Source organism: Protopterus annectens, chromosome 6.part0 (assembly GCF_019279795.1).
Source record: "Protopterus annectens isolate FY-2018-M chromosome 6.part0, PAN1.0, whole genome shotgun sequence".
In the NCBI taxonomy this organism is placed as follows: domain Eukaryota; kingdom Metazoa; phylum Chordata; order Ceratodontiformes; family Protopteridae; genus Protopterus; species Protopterus annectens.
The window spans coordinates 1,830,824,244-1,830,840,128 of NC_056737.1; the positions used below are offsets into that span (position 1 = coordinate 1,830,824,244).

The following is a 15,885-nucleotide window of genomic DNA, read 5'->3' on the forward strand; positions in this document are numbered from 1 at the left end:
CATTCTTGATTCATTCCATACGGAATTAAAGTGTTAAACTTCAGATTAAAATAGATTCCAACTTCCAAAGTTACCTTTTAATATTAAAGTCATACATTTGTTGCACCTGCCCCAAATTGCAGCTTGTAAGCCTTGTATATTTCCACTGTGATATTCTGCAAAATGTAACGCAACAGGACTTTCTTCTTTGCCCTCCTTAACATCCCTAACCTGTTTCTCCAACCTTTGCTTGAAACTTCTTTTACTTTCCCCTGTGTATACCTTACCACAGGGACATTTCAAACCATAAACTATTCCAGTACTGTCACAGGAAAATCTCCCTTTGCATGTAAAATACTTTTCATTCATTTTATCAAAACTTTTTACTGCATACTGGCAGCAAGTGCACCTTCCACAAGGGAAAGTACCTGTTGCACCTACCACCAAACTCCTATGACTTACAGGCAGCTGAAACTTGCCATGCACCAATAAATCTCGTATGCTTCTACCTTTCGAATAAGAAAACATGGGATACTCATTTGCTCTTATGTTAAGGAATTTATTTTTTTCTAAAATACCCCAATGATATTTTACCAAATTTATTAAAACTTCTGTAAACACTGTATATTTGGTCACATAACATAATTTTTGTTTATCCTGTTGATGTGCTCTGCCTTGCATACTATACCTGCTTTTAGTATTATTTTGTTGTACTACCGTCCTTTTATTTTCTTCCACCACTGTTTCCTTGTAACCTCTAGTTACAAACACGTGCTTTTTCTATTTCCTTCTCACACCCTTTTTTATCACTACATATTATTTTTATTCTAAGAAATTTATTTATCACTACATATTCTTTTTATTCTACGAAATTCCCCATATTTAATATAATATAACAATGTGTAGGTGCCACAATGGGCTCACCTTGTGATGGAAGTTTTTCTAATCTCATAATGGCTTACTGGGAGCATGAATATATCATGAAAAATACCCAGTTAAATGAATTAATACATTTTTATATGAGATTTTTAGATGACATCCTTATAATTATAAAGGGGGATGAAAATTCAGCAAAAAGATTGGTTGACTACCTTAATAATACAACCAATTTTTGAAATTTACATCTAATTTTAATGAGGAGTACATAACATATTTAGATATAGAGTTAAGAAAAGACAGACAGTTGAAAAGTTATGTTGCAAAAATTCATAGAAAAGAGACATATTCAAATGCATTCTTACATTTTACAAGTTGTCACCCACTACACCAGAAACGCTTGATTATAAAAGGTCAGTTAGTCTGAGCCGCTTGAATGGTGACTAAGGAAAACGATTTTCAAGAAGAATGCAAGAATTTACAAAAGATGATTCTAGGAAGGGGATACCTGAAGAAATTATTAATAGAACTTACAGAAGAAGTGCAGAGTAAAAGAGAAAGAGGAATATATATATACCTATACGTAATCAAAATAAGAATTGTAACATTATTCACGACAAGGATGGGGAAGGCCTATTGGGACCCTCAAAGTGAATAATTGGCTTAATGAACCTGTTTCACTTTATGGCCAATGTAATAGAACAAATGGAGGGGATCCGGCTGGAGGAAGCATTGACATCACCACACATCTGAAAATACTGGACTCGAAGGTACTAAAATTAAAAAAAACTGCACCTGGAAATATCTTATTTGAAGGAATGCATAAAAGAAAACATAGTTCCTAAAGGTCTTCGGGTATGGCAATACCCTACTGGCTTAGAAGCTGGTTCTGTATTTCGCCAGAACCTGATCAAAATGTTTAACCAACACGGCTTGGAATTACTAGAATTAATTATTAAAAACTACAAAACAACAGAGGACAGTGCTGAAAATGAAATCTTACAATTAAATGACATTATCAAAGTGGACGCTAGTTTTGAGCATTACTGCTTTGATTATGAATGTATATTCACAAGTATAGACCAGCACCTTAACAAACTTTGTGAAACAAAGCTTACAAAACTGAATAGAGACAGAAAAGATTACAGTTGTGGATCAACCTATCCGAATTCACCACTATCTCAAAGTCTGAACTTGATTGGACAAGGGGAGATACGAACAGCAGGAACAGGAGGGACTATTGGAAATGCCCACACTGATGTGTTGTTACCAAATGAAAACAGCTTGAGCCACCGGGTAGGAACAGCAACCCCACAGAGAAGAAGCGAGAGAATCACTTCTAATTACAGAAATGAGCATGTTCAAAGGAATGGAAATACTTTAAATGATGGGGGAAGCAATGGGAATAACTTATGATCTAGCAATTCAAATTTCATAAACAATGGACAAAACCACGATCCATGCCAAAACCAACAACCCCAGAACAACAACAGGAGGAGAACGAACAGGCACAGGAGGTAATAACAGACTTTATTACTAAACCTAATGACATTAACTTTGAGTTGATTTACAACAAGCATAGAGACTTTAAAGTTTACAACTATTCATTTGTTATTGAAAATGAACTGGTTGATGTGTTGTCTAAGGGTTACACATTTGTCCCGGACACACGCGCTGATATTGGCACTGCTTTAATACATTTAAAATGTTTTATTCGAAAACTGATTTTGTCTATTTTTCTTGGTAACAAAGTATGGATTAGCAAAGAATTGTGTATACCTAGCATTTATAACCCACCACTACACCTATTGTTGAGTGTTTTCTAAAAGGTTTGTGAGATAGACTTTAGGAATTGTTTGTTAAAAAAACAAAAAAATGTATAATGAGCATATTAATATAATTAAAGAAGTGCAAATGTTATTGAAAGAACTGCAACACCTACCTGTTAGAGTAATGAAACCATATAAAAGAGGTGGGGTTGTCAGAATGGATATGACCATTATAACCAGAAGATGAAAGAAACTGTAGGAAGTGAAACATATATCCCTGTCTCCATTAACAAAGTGAATATAGCATATGCAAGAATTAAGACATATATAAATGATATGTTTATTGAAAAGAGAATTGATGTTCACACCTTTAATTACGTAACAATGCCTGCACCGAGGATACCGATATTGTTTGGTATCCCCAAGGTCCATAAAAGTACAGTAGATCCCCCTATGAGGCCACTGATAGATACCAGAAATTCAGTAACATATGCATGTGCAAAATTTGTAGATATCATTCTTAAGAAATACATTAAAGAGGAGCCGCAAATATGCAAAGACTCATGGACTTGCTTGGAAAATATTAATAAGTTAGAATATAAGGATGAATATAACTTCATAACAATCGATGTGAAGGATTTATATACATCGATATCCCATATGGAAGGAGTAGAATGGGTTTTGTGAATGTTAAAAGGAAAAGGGGCATCCAACAGTGAAATTTCATTAGTAGAAGAACTTCTAGATGTAATTTAGTTAACAATTATATCTCATTTGATAGAGATGTACTTACAACATGTAGGTGTCGCAATGGGCTCACCTTGTGGTGGAAGTTTTTCTAATCTCGTAATGGCTTACTGGGAGCATGAATATATCATGAAAAATACTCAGTTAAATGAATACGAGATTTTTAGATGACATCCTTATAATTATAAAAGGGGATGAAAATTCAGCAAAAAGATTGGTTGACTACCTTAATAATACAACCGAATTTTTGAAATTTACACCTAATTTTAATGAGGAATACATATCATATTTAGATAAAGAGTTAAGAAAAGACAGACAGTTGAAAAGTTATTTTGCAAAAATTCATAGAAAAGAGACATATTCAAACGCATTCTTACATTTTACAAGTTGTCACCCACTACACCAGAAACGCTCAGTTATTAAAAAGTCAGTTAGTCTGAGCCACTCGAACGGTGACTAAGGAAAATGATTTTTAAGAAGAATGCAAACATTTACAAAAGATGTTTCTAGGAAGGGGTTACCCGAAGAAATTATTAATAAAACTTACAGAAGAAGTGCAGAGTAAAAGAAAAAGAGGAATATATATACCTATACTTAATCAAAATAAGAATTCTAACATTATTCACAACAAGGATGAGGAAGGCCCACATGGCACAACAAACAGTAACCTAGAAGTTAGACATAGATTCATCACTATATACAATTTAGATGCTGTGGAGTTTAAGAATGTAATATACAAAAACTGGAATTTGCTGATAGGACAACCCTCGATTTCAAACAAGTTCACCAGTCTACCCCAAGTTGTATTCAAGAGATTGAAGAATTTAAAATATCTATTGGAAAACAAAAATAAACAGATAGTGAAAAATCCAGGCGTGTTTACTTGTGGAATGTGTAACTACTGTGGAAACATGGAGATAGGGAAAACATTTCAATTTTGCAACAAGAAATACACTATTAAACAAGAAATTCACATGTAATTCTAGATCTATAGTGTATATAGCACTAGACCAGTCATGCCCAGCATTTTGTGTGGGCAAGACGGATCATAGAATAAAAGAGAGGGTGTATGAGAACTTGTACAGTATAAGGAAAAATAAAACAGAGAATGCTTTAACAAGACGTGCTGGAATGCCCAAACCACATTTTTAAATTCAAAGTAATGGACCAAACAGAACAAGATGGAAGGGGTGGACCTGATTCACTTATACTAGAAAGGTTGGAGCTACTGTGGCAGCTAAGATTAAATGCAGGAGTACACCCTGGATTAAATGAAATGTGCTCAATCTTTTGTATTCTCAAACTTCAAAGTTTAACTAGATAGTGCCAAGATGAATATAGCTGATTGTATAACATAGTTTGTTCAATATATTTTTTTATTTGTTTTTACTAATTTTATGAATGTATTTATGTAACTACTTAGGTGTATATGGTCACATTTTGACGTATTTATACACAATAAAATAGTTGACAGGGATTATAGGGTTAAAACTTGAGATCTATTATTAGTGGTGGAACAAACTTGGTATTGGTGGTAAGCAGTCATGTGACAGATTTTAAAAAGTTCTTATATGAATGGTTTGGCATAGTAATTTTATCTGATGAAGTTCTGACATTTGGTGGAACGAAAAGTGCTTAATAAATACAGTACTTTTGTATTATTTGACTGCCTTGGACTGCTTTCTTCAGTATTTTTGTTTTTTGTGGAATAGTTTGTGTAGTTTCTACAAGTTTTGGACCCTGTGTGAGAGATGCAAATACGCATATGTGGAATTGGAGTCAGTTCTGTCACGTAAAAAAAAAACTAGACAGCAAACAGGTTGTCAGCACACACGCTTCACCTCTCACGCAAACCTCACCTCTCACACAAATTAAGGTCATGACACATAAACCTACATATGTGGAGGTACTCACTAAAAGTCTACTAAAAGAACAGAGACCTTCCAAATGCACATCACACTCACTCACCAGTAAGCATAAATAAACCACTACACATATCAACACACACACACACACACACACACACACACACACACACACACACACACACACACACACACACACACACACACACACACACACACACACACACACACACACACACACACACACACACACACACACACACACACACGTGTCAACAAATAAGACCCTAAGGCAAAACACTCCAAATGTCTTGGTCATAGGTGACTCTATAGCGAGACACACAGATCTCCCCCTCACCAGACTGAACAAGGAGAAGGCTACGGTCAGCTGCCTATCAGGTACAAGGATCTGACAAATCATGCCTGTATTCAAGTCTTTCAAAAGCAAGTACCATTATGACTCGGTCATAGTCCATAATGGAGTGAATGACTTCAGATGCACCTCTTTGGACTATATGAACTATATGAAGACAGACATGATGGAAATCTCTGATTGTGTGTACCAGACAGGTATGTCCCTAGCCCTAAGCAGTATCCTACCCTCACCCAGGATGATGCCACAATATAAACAAAAATGATTGACTTCAGCAATTGGTTCAGCTTCTGGTATCAATCCTGGGGAATCCAGTGTCTGTCAGCCTGGGAGGATATGGTAGACAGTCCTTGCTGCTTCACTAGAGATGGTCTGCTTCTGTCCCCCCAGCCTTTTGGATACTGGCAAAGGCCCTTGCCTCCCCATAGTGCCTTTTTTTTAGAAAGGCAATGTCAAAACAACACATTTGCCAACATAATAAAATCTAAACAAGATAAACTCAGGGTCATGCTGCTTAATGCCTGGAGTTTAAACATGAAACTGCACTCCCTGGAAGCACTCCTTACCTTGGATGATGCTGACATCTGTGCAGTTACTGAGACATGGTTTAAGTCTGCTGAGAGCACCCCGGCTGTGCAAGGCTATAATGCCTTCCACACATTCTGAACTTAAAATAAGCATGATGGAACCAAATGTAGAGGTATCTTTCTACATTAAAACCAAATACATTTTGAACGTGGTCAAACAGCATGAATCTAGCGAACTACTACATGTCCAATTAACAGTTGGGAAAGTACCATAACACATTATTTGCTAGCTATAGATCCCCCACCATGAACCAGGATAAGCACGCCATGTACCTCAATTTACTGGAATCCCTCGCCATACAGTCCAACACCTTATTCATGGGAGATTTCAACTAACCTTCCATAGACTGGGGGAAATACATGAGCAAAAACTTGTTTTCCCAGAGGTTCCTGGACTTTGTTAACACAGATGCTCTGGAACAAATATTCTGCACTCCCACTAGGGGCTGTAATGTTCTGGACATAGTACTCACCAAGATGGGAGGGGGGGTCACTGTACTTCCCCATGCGTGATACACTCCCTGGTTAGGTCAGACACAAATCAGTATCATTTGAAGTAACTGCTGGAACTGACACCCTCAGAGGAGCAAAAATGATATAAAACTTCACCAAAGCTAACTACAACATATTAAGTGATGATATAAAAAGCTTCATACCACCCACAACTGCAGACACCAATGATCACTATGCAGAAGTGTATGCAAACGTCCTGTACAAACACTTAAGTGACATGATAAACTCTACTATACTTGACTGGAACTAAACCAGGTCTTCCCATAAAACTGGCCACCATGGTGGACTTCAAGTATTAAACAGATTATATAAGAAGAGGAAGAAACTGTTGTCCTAAAGCAAGAGGGATATCACTCTGCAGAGGAAGAGTTTCCTCTTAAGTCTAAACAGGAAAATCAGAAATTTTGTAAAGTCTTCTAAAGCAAATTCCAAAACTAAAATCACATCCTTAGCTAAGGATAATCATAAAGCATTCTTTAACTACATCTGAAGTCTAAAAAGGAATGCACAGCTATGAGTTGAACTGGATGCAGATGGGATCACTCATTCTACACTGGAAGATATTGCCAACCTGCTAGCTGACAGATTCAGTGCAAACTTCAACCCCTATCCCCACCTATCATATCCCAAAGCATACCTGACACCAATCCTCTGCCTAGTATCTCTAGAGAACAGATCATGTCTGCACTGGCCAAGACCTAAAACACAAACTCAGTGGGACCAGATAATATCCCAGGTTGTTTACTAAACAATCTAAAACAAGAACTAGTGGACCCACTAGGCATTGCCTTTAATCATATGTCAAGAACTGGCTATGTGCCTGCAGAATGGAGAACAACAACAGTAATCCCCCTGCACAAAGGGGGGCCATCAACTGACCCTAGGAACTACAGACCGATAAGGCTAACCAGCCTCATCTGCAAGGCCATGGAAAGAATTATCATGAACTTTATCAACAAGGACATAAGCGACCTCAGAACACTGGACCCAACCAAGTTTGGCTTCATTAAGGGTAGATCATGCTTATTAAACCTAGTAGACTTCTTTGAGAATGTCACCAAAGCCTATCTTGACCTTTCCAAAGCTTTTGACACAATTTCCCACTCTGGCATCATTGAGAAACTCTCCCAGATAGGGATTAACCCTTACATTACTAGATGGATAGCCAACTGGCTCACTGACAGAACACACGCTGTCAAAATTGGTGATTCCACCTCCACCCGTAGACACGTCACCAGTGGAGTACCACAGGTGTTTGTGCTAGGCCCCTTACTGTTTGGCATCTATTTCTCAGAAGTCGAGGCCAAAGCAGATGGCCTTTGGCTCACAAAGTTTGCTGATGATTGCAAACTGGGAGCAATCATTGAGTCCCACAGCAATGTCAACATATTACAAGAAGAGCTAACAAAAACAAATAAAATGCATTAGTATTCCCTTTGGCAAAAAGGAATTCTCTACAAATTACAACAGTGACAGCACCCCCCCCGACTTCCAACCCAGTGGTGTGAGACTTGGGAACACAGGTTGATAGCAATCTGAACTTTGACCACCAAGTTTCCACAGTGGTAAGAAAATCCGTCTCTAAGTAGTGCACCTCATAAGCAAGGGCATAGCATCCAGGTTAAAAGGGATGTTATAACTACACTGTACTTGACCCTCATCAGACCACTAATAGAGCATAATGCACCCTTTTGCAAGTACCTTACCAGACACCTGAAGAAACCTCAGAGGTTTCTCACTAAGAAAATACAGGAACTCCAAACCATGACCTAAATGGGCAAGCTGAAATCCCTGCCACTTTACTCTGTATCTTATAGGCTGCTGAAAGGTGACCTGTGCTGGCCTGTAGGGCGATCTCTATCCCTCCCGTAATGGAAATCCTGCACATCTGCAAGTTAAATGGCTCACAAGCCACTCACTCTAGAAATCTCAGCCTAGCTTGTTACATTAACAGATCACGGTGGAGAGACAGATATGTCTCCAAGAGACTGCTGCTTCTCTGGAATAGACTCCCTATTCGTGTAAAATAGAGCTCCTCTTGACTCTTTTCAAACACAACCAAGGTAACTGGATGGGAGACCCCAAATTTGTCCCTGGGTTAGCATCCTTGTCCCTCATTTTCAGGGGTGGCTGTTGTTGAATATAGATCCACTCTGTTCTTAAATTCATTCTGCAAACTACAAAAAAGAACAACTAGGGATACTTGGGATTAACGTTGCTAGGCTTGTAAAGGCTCTAGGGCTGCTAGGCTAGTACCCTGTTATGAACATTTGAACCTATGTAAAAATAAAAATAAGAAAGGATCTAACAAACATTCATTTTAAAGAAAAGGTGAGAAAGTAATAAACTATTAGTATAAATGAGCCTTAAAGAGTATATTTATTTAGAACATGCACATGCAAACTAATAGAAAGAACGTTAAGAACTTTCTTTCTCAGTAGGATTTCTTTAGTTCCAGATTGTATTTTTAAAGTTTCAGTATTAGCATCAAAACTTGTGTAAGTTCAAGATCAAGGTGGCCATTGGCTTTGTAGAAGGTTCACTTTGCCAGACAATTGGAAATTAAAGAATCATTGTTTAAAACCATAATAAAACATCTTTACAATGAAGGGAGCAAAATTCATTGGCAAAGTCAAACAGTAAACGGACTGTAAAAAGAATAGAAAACTTCCAGCCAATCAGATTATATCCCCCATGGTTCCTGTTTCAATCTGAAGAGAATTTGAATGAAAAATAAACTTTTAAGGGGTATGGGATCTGGGGCAAGAGCAAATGCGAATTGGTAAGATCAATTTCAGGTCATGATCAAATGGTCTGAAGTGGCTTTGCCCAGTCAAGTCATCAGTCTTCTTTGTGTGTTGATTGGGTAGACTTAGAGAGTGTGGCCAACTAGCTCCCGACTTTCTTTCCCCTTTTTGGTAATAAAGTATAGACTTAGGGTACTTTGGTTAGCATCTAATGTAAAACCTAGGATGTTTACTATTTGTCCGCAGTGAGGATTCCCATTTCCTTCAAATCCTGAAGTTAGGGCCAGTGCGCTTCTTCCAGCCAGTGATGGTGCAAATGTTTTGCCATAAAACTTATTTATTTATTTTACATTTGTTAACCAGGGAATTACGACTGGACCATGTCCATTTTCAGTGGAGGCCCGGGGAGAAAAGCTCCAGCATCAAGTTATACAAATACAGTACATCCAGCATAATACACAAAACAGGTTACATCATGTATGATGAGCTTAGTAATATAATAAGAAATTAATAAAACACTCCAGGTAAAAGAAGATATAGAACACAGGTAGAAGACAATGCCAGTTACAGTACATCAAGCATACTATACAAAACAGGTTAAATCATGTATGCTGAGCTTAGTAATATAACAAGAAATTAATAAAACACTCCAGGTAAAAGAAGATATAGAACATGGGTAAAAAGACAATGTCAGTTATACACTGGTAAGAGAAGAAAATATATAAAGTAAGATTCTACAGTTAAAATTACCCTTTCAGATGACCAAGCCTACAGGGGATCAGAGATCCAGCATGTGATCAGAGAGGAGTTTGGGGAGTTAATAGCAGTGTGGGTAGGGTTATGTGATACAAGGGCATAACCAGGTACTAAGAAGATGTGATTTGAGAAAGTTTTTGAATATGGATGTGGAGGGGGCAGTGGACATGGATAGGGGAAGAGAGTTCCAATTTCTGGCAAAGGTGTGGGAGTAGAGCGCTTTCCCTGCATTATTGTTAGCCTTGGTGATGGAGAGGAGAGATTGTTCACTAGATCTTAGGTACCGGTTTGCAGTATAGACAGTAAGTAGGTTGGATAATGAGGGGATTTTTTTCAGGATATTTGAGAATATTGTAGGCTGTGCCCAGCTGGTGATAGTTAAGTAGCTATGGTAGCTCAAGCCATTTTAGTTCTTTTAGTGCAGCACAGTGATGGGTTCTATAGGTTGAGTTAGTAGCAAACTTGGCTATTTTATTGTAGCATTATTCTAGTTTGTCTAGGTCACATTGTCTGATTTGGGTAAAGATTGGTGCTGCGTATAATAGAGTTGAGAGGAGGTGGCTTTGTTCAAGAGTGACTCTTGCTTTTTGTGAGAGAAAGGACTTGTCCCTTTATAAGGAGCCTAGCTTTCTGTGTACTAGTTTTATGGTATATGAGATGTGAACATCAAAGTGGCGATTATTGTCTATTTCAACGCCCAGAAGTTTGGTGTGTTTAGAAGGGGAGATGGTGGTGCCGTCCTTAGATGTTATGGTAAAGGAGAGTTTTTTTTTTTATCTGTTAGGGGTAAATAGCAGCAGTTTTGTCTTTTTGGGATTTAGAATTAGTTGGATACCCGATATCCATTTTTCTACTGAGATAAAGGTATCTTGAGTGAGTGTATGTAGGGTGCTGGGAGATGAGGCGGAGCATATCAGGGTTGAATCATCCGCATATCGTATGAGTGTGGCATGTTGTGTAGAGTTATTGAGGTTATTTGTGAAAATAGAGAACAATAACAGGCCCAGTACAGATCCCTGTGGGACTCCTATGGTTGTTGGAAGTTGTGTCGACAGAGTTCCTATCCACTGGACTGATTGTTGCCTGTCAGATAGGTAGCTTCTGAACCAGGCTATAGTAGAGGAGGTGAAGGATAAAGATGTTAGTGAGTCTAGTAGGATGGAGTGGGAGACCATATCAAATGCTTTTGAGAGGTCTAGGAAAATGGCTGATACATATTTGTTATCATTCCAGTGAAGGTTTATATGATTAGTGAAGGATAGAAGGGCTTGACTTCAACAACTGGCTAAGCTTCTGGTGTCATTCTAAAGGGATCTAGTATCTGTCTGCCTGGAATGACATGGTCGACAGACCACAATGCTTTGCCAGAGATGGCCTGCACCTGTCACCCCTGGGATTCTGGATACTGGTTAAGGTTCTTGCCGCCCCTATAGTGCCTTTTCTAGACAAGGTTCAAATGACAAATTCATCACTGTAACAGGAACAAGCAAGCAAAAACTGAGGGTGATGCTACTCAATGCTAGAAGTCTAAATCTCAAATTCACTCACTCGAGGCACTCCTTAAAATGGAGAACATCGATATCTGTGCAGTGACTGAGACCTGGTTCAAGGTTCCAGAGAGCACCCCTGCACTACCAGGCTATAACTCATACCACACTTTTCGGCCATGTAACCTGGACCCTAACACCAAAGCCGGAGGTGTGTCCGTATTTATTAAGGATATCCACACCTCCAGGCTAGTTGTTCAGCATAATACATCCGAGGTTATCCAAATTGAACTAACTCTGGGCAAAACTGCAGTTCAAATTGTAGCTTGCTACAGATCCCCCCACCATGCCCCAGGATTCCCACTCCTCTTTTCTTGATGTACTTGAAAATATTAGGGTTCATCCAAACACCCTAATAATGGGCGATTTCAGCTACCCCACCATTAACTGGGAAAACTACTCATGTACCAACTCCTTTGCTCAATGCTTTCTGGAATTCATAAACTCCAGTGCCCTGGATCAACTTATCCACACCCCCACCAGGGGCAACACTATCCTAGATCTAGTCGTTACCAACATGAGTGACCGGTGTTCCACACCTGAAGTCAACGCCTCATTGGTCCGATCTGACCATAAGCTAATCACCCTAGATATCCACATCCTGCCCCCACCCCCCCATCAAGGAAACCATGGTAAAAAATTTCTCCAAAGCCAACTTCATGCTTTTAAGACAGAAGCAGTGAACTTCATGACACCCATGCAGATGGACAATACAGTTACGACTACTGAATCCTACACAATTGCACTTTATAAGCACTTACACGAGTGCATGGATCGTGCTATTCCAAACAGAACCAAGACGCTATCTTCCAAAAAAAGGAAGCCAATCTGGTGGTCCCTGCCATAAACAAACTGTTCAACAGAAGGAAGAAACTGTTGTAAAAGAGAGTAAAATCCTATGAGTGGAGGAGCTCCCTGGTCAGCCTCAGTAAGAAGCTGGGATCCCTCATAAAATCCTCCAAAGCTAGTTACGAAAACAAAATCGCCACTGATTCTAAAGACAGCCACAAAGTATTCTATAGCTATGTCAAGAATCTCAATGGCAACACTCAGATCTGCTCTGAGTTACAGCACAATGGCACTAAATATACAGACCCAACTGATATTGCCAACATCCTGGCAGATCGGTTCAGTGCTAACTTTACCCCTCTCTCACCCCCTAAAGAGGCCATCTCTATATTGGAAGAATGCAAAGTTCCTGTAATCACGGCTGCACAGGTAAAAACCACACTCTCCAAAGCAAAGAACACAGCATCCATGGGACCAGACAACATCCCAGGCTGCATTCTACACAAACTACAGAATGAACTGGCACCCCAACTAAGTACCATGTTCAATCATAGCCTCACCTCAGGCTTTGTGCCCACTGAATGGCGCACAGCGATGGTTATCCCACTCCACAAAGGGGGAGCTACCACAGACCCCAGGAACTACCTCCCCATTAGCCTGAAGAGCCTGGTCTGCAAGGCCATGGAACGTATCATCATGGAATGTATAAACAAAGACATTGGTAATTTACAAACACTGGACCCCACCCAGTCCAGGTTTATAAAAGGCAGATCATGTCTCCTAAACCTGACAGACTTCTTTGAAGCAGTCACCAAAGCCATAGACGAGGGTAACATGGTTCACACAGCCTATCTAGATCTTGCCAAGGCTTTCAACACCATCCCCCACTCTGGAATTATAGATAAAATCACTAAACTAGGTATAAATCCCTATATCACAAGATGGGTTGCCAACTGGCTCACTGACAGAAGCCACACTGTGAAAGTAGCAGACTCCAAATCCGACTTCAGACCAGTGACAAGTGGAGTACGACAGGGTTCAGTCCTGGGTCCTCTCCTGTTTGGTATCTACTTCTCTGAAGGACAGGCTAACACAGAAAGTCTTTGGCTAATGAAGTTCGCAAATGACTGCAAACTAGGAGCCATAATCAAAACTTCTAACGATGTGGACAGCCTACAAAAGGGCCTCACTGAGACAGATGTCTGGTGTCAAAGCCATGGCTCAGTGCCAAAAAGTGCATTGTCATCCCCTTTGGTAAAAACTCTGTACCTATGAACTACAACATTGGTGGTAGTATACTTAACACTGAAAGTGTGATAAGACACCTTGGGTACACAGGTGGACAGTAGTCTCTCCTTTGATAATCACATTGCCACAGTAGTCAGGAAATCCTTCTATGTGGCACACCTCATCACAAAAGGTTTCTCATCCAGAAAAAAGAGGTCATTGTTCCCCTCTACTCATCACTCATTAGACCCATTATAGAGTACAATGCCCCTTTTGGTATGTACCTCACAAGACATCTACAACAACTGGAAAGGCCGCAGAAATACCTCACAAAGAGGATTATCGGCCTCAAACAGATGCCCTACACATACCATATCAAAAAACTCCAGCTTTACTCCATCGCTTATCGCCTGTTCAGAGGTGATCTCTGCCTAACATACAAAGCTATGTCAAACCCAGAGCTGTTGGACATGCTCCACTTAAAGAAATTCCAATCCCTCCGAGCTTCACGCTCTAGGAACCTAAACCTTGTCACCACAATAAACAGAACATGCCGGAGGGATAGATTCCTGTCCCAGAGACTTCCCATACTCTGAAATAAACTACCTATCTATATCAAACAAAGATCCTCATTAGCACTCTTCAAGAAAAGTCTTGATGACTGGATGGGAAATAGGAAATTCACCCCGGGATCACTTCTGTGGCTCTGCTCGACAGTGGCACAGGAAAATAATTTTCTTGGGTGGCAAAAGCCAGGGTACCTTTTTGGCTGGGCTTGTATATGCCCTAGGGCCGATAGTCTAGTACCTACCTATGAACCTATGTGGTAGTGCTGTGATGTGGATGGAAACCATGTTGTGTTGTAGATAGTAGATTGTATGTGTTAAGAAATGTCATCACTTGCAAGTGGATGCATTTCTTAAGAATTTTGGATAGGGGGCAAAGGATGGCAATAGGTCGGTAGTTGGAGAATTCACACGAGTTACCTCCTTTATGGAGAGGAATGATGTGAGATACTTTCCAGAGTTTGGGTATGTAGGATTCTAGTATGTAGCGGTTGATTAGGTTGGAGACAGGATATAATAGGGAGTCACTAGCCATTTTTAGATATGCAGCAGGTATGTCATCAGCTGCCAATGTAGTTGGCTTTAGTTTTAGGAGGATCTTTTTGATAGCTGAGGTGGGCACTGATGATAGGCTGAAAGAGCGGGTGATGTGGGATATGTTGGATTGTGATTGAGGTAGACTGTTTTTGGTTATTTGACTGGACAGGGCTAAGATGGATTTAGTAAAATGGTTATTAAACTGGGAAGCTATGTTTAGGGTATTGTTAGTAGAGCTGGGTGCTGGACTAATGGTTTTGCCTGGCTTTAGTAGGGAGTTAATGGCATGCCAGAATTTTTGTGAATTATTTGAATATTTCCTTTGGGTGCTAAGATAACAGTTTTGTTTGTTTATTTTGGATTCAGCCTTGGCCTTGTTTCTAAGCTGTTGATAGTATTGAATGGCGCTAGAGGTTTTGTCAGTTTTCCAGATTTTCCAGGATTTATCTCTGGCATTTAGTAAGGTTCTGGTGTCCCTATTTAGCCAGGGTGCATAGTTGCTGCTGGGAGCTAGACTGTTAAGGATGTTAGAGAAGGTAGTATTGAAGTAGTCTACTGCCTGATCTAATCCAAGTGTCCGTAGTGGTTCACAGCTGCAGTGGATTAGGACAGTATATAGGTGGGGTAAGGTTATGGTTGTATCGTACATGTTTGTAGACTACTGGTTTGGGGTGATTGGAGTGTTTGTGGAGTAGGAAGGTGGGGAGATGATCACTCAGGTCATCTGGGAGACAGCCTACTGTATAGTTTTGTTTGGGATAGTTGGTTTGTGTCCAGTCCAGTATGGATTCTTTCTTTGTTTTCTTATCTATTATAGTTGGTTCTTCAATTAGTTGAGAGAACCCATATAGATTGGTATGTGTAGAGAGGCTGCTGGAGTTACAGGCTGCCCAGTCAGTGTTAAGGTCTCCTAGTAGGATTGTTTCCTGAGGTAGATTGTCCTTTGTCCAGTGTAGGATATCTTTTATTATGAGTGAGTTGTTGCCTGGAGGTATGTAGCAGCATAT

At 39.6% G+C, this 15,885-nt stretch overlaps 1 protein-coding gene across 1 annotated transcript in view; it reads left to right on the plus strand.

The window, feature by feature from the left end:
- LOC122804120 overlaps window positions 1-15,885 on the plus strand; it is a 253,667-nt gene that overhangs the window by 206,926 nt on the left and 30,856 nt on the right. The window lies entirely within an intron of this gene.